The 1,708-nt window shown below is 35.2% G+C and overlaps 1 protein-coding gene across 2 annotated transcripts in view; it reads right to left on the bottom strand.

The window, feature by feature from the left end:
• phactr4a (phosphatase and actin regulator 4a) overlaps positions 1 to 1,708 on the bottom strand; it is a 33,840-nt gene that overhangs the window by 24,605 nt on the left and 7,527 nt on the right. The window lies entirely within an intron of this gene.

Genomic DNA, 1,708 nt, shown 5'->3' on the forward strand with positions numbered 1-1,708 from the left:
TTTAGCCATTTGAGTCGGCTGTGTTGTGATCAAGGACACATCTAAAACCTGCAGGACACCGGCACTCGAGGGCTGGAGTTGCCTACCCCTGGATTAGATGTTCTCTGCAGCTAATGGGGAGAACACTGAAGCTAAACAAAAGCTCTCCTTTTAGCCAAGACAACATAGGGCATTAATTAACTCAAACACTGACTTCAGATCAATTCTAAAAGCCTAAAAGGCACAAAAAAAGTCACCATTAAGAGAGTATCAGGCAGTTGTAGTGTTGCAGAGAAAGGGAGTGCACACTCTCCCAGGAACTAAGGCACAAATATAAAAAATTAAAATGCTCACTAAATAGTCTTTGACATAAAATGCTTTTCTTTCTCCGTTGCTGAGAAGTTATCTGGAATTCTTTACTTCACATAAGCACTTTGAGATAACCAAGCAAAAACTGTTACTGTGTGACAGAGTGAGACACTGAGTTCATAATCTCAAGTATAATTTAAGAAGGCATACTGGGGGCAGTTTTCAAAATGCAATGCAACTGATGCCATATAACTTCAAAGTTTTACATGTAAAACAAAGGGTGTAATAAAAACAATCACTAACATTTTCAATCATGAGGACCACCGGAGACAATCCAACCATAAAGCTGAAAGCATACAAGCATTTATAAATCGTTCTGTTTAAGAGGAAGCTGATGAAGTGCCAACTAAAAGTTACATAAGGTATAAGATTACTGCAATAACACTTGAGCTGTGAGTATAGTCTGAAAAACTAATGACATCATTGCAGACATCACTACAGCATACTGCCATAATAGGAGCAAATGTATACAGCCTGACCAATGTGAGATTTGTAAGACCGATCATAATACTGATACTTTGTGATTTAAAAATGGTATATTCTGATATCTCGTGCCATGTTTTTTGGTCATTTTTAAAAAAAAAAAAAAGTCATACAAAATACAAACAGGTGTCCCAACATTTGTTGTCATTTCTTTACATTCTACCAAAGTCTGTTCATTTGTGGTCCCAGCAAGCTATTTATTTTTCTACACCGTCCAACTGCAATTCCAAACAATAAAATGCACTCATGCTCCTTATTTATCCCTAAAGGCAGATATGAAATTCCTACAGAAATACAACAGCAGCTAAACACAGTAATCAACTCACAAAAAACTAAATAGCTTAATAAAAGTGGCAAGCTGAACTACTCCAGCCTGAAAGACCCTAATGAAATACAACAACTACAATTCTGTAAAAGAAAGCAGCTGAATAAGTTCTAAAAAATAAATATATTTTAAATGTAAATAAAGTTTAAAAAGCTGAATATATTTTTAATGCTCTCTAAAGTATAATAGCTACAAAATAAATCAGAATAAAAATAGCTTGCTAAATGTAGCCGAAAGCTAAATGTGTAGTTAATCCGTATCAGTGTTTGTTCTGACAGCAAATTTTGATTTTGTTTTAGTGGCAGTCTTTTGACTAAAACGTCATTTTGTGTTAGTCCTATTTTAGGCATTGTAACCCTTTTAGATTGAGCCCCGTTTTAATTTGGCTAAAAATCATAACATTATCACAGTTGAGTAAAATATAAAGTGTTTGTCGTGTTTTTACCGGTAAAAGTTGTGCCACATGGCTTATAAAGTAGGGCTGAACGATATATCGCATTTGCGATAATATCGCGACATGATCAAGTGCAATTTTCTAACCGCAAAGGCTGC

This window comes from Pundamilia nyererei, unplaced genomic scaffold (assembly GCF_000239375.1).
Source record: "Pundamilia nyererei isolate P.nyererei 1_Seehausen unplaced genomic scaffold, PunNye1.0 scaffold00148, whole genome shotgun sequence".
In the NCBI taxonomy this organism is placed as follows: domain Eukaryota; kingdom Metazoa; phylum Chordata; class Actinopteri; order Cichliformes; family Cichlidae; genus Pundamilia; species Pundamilia nyererei.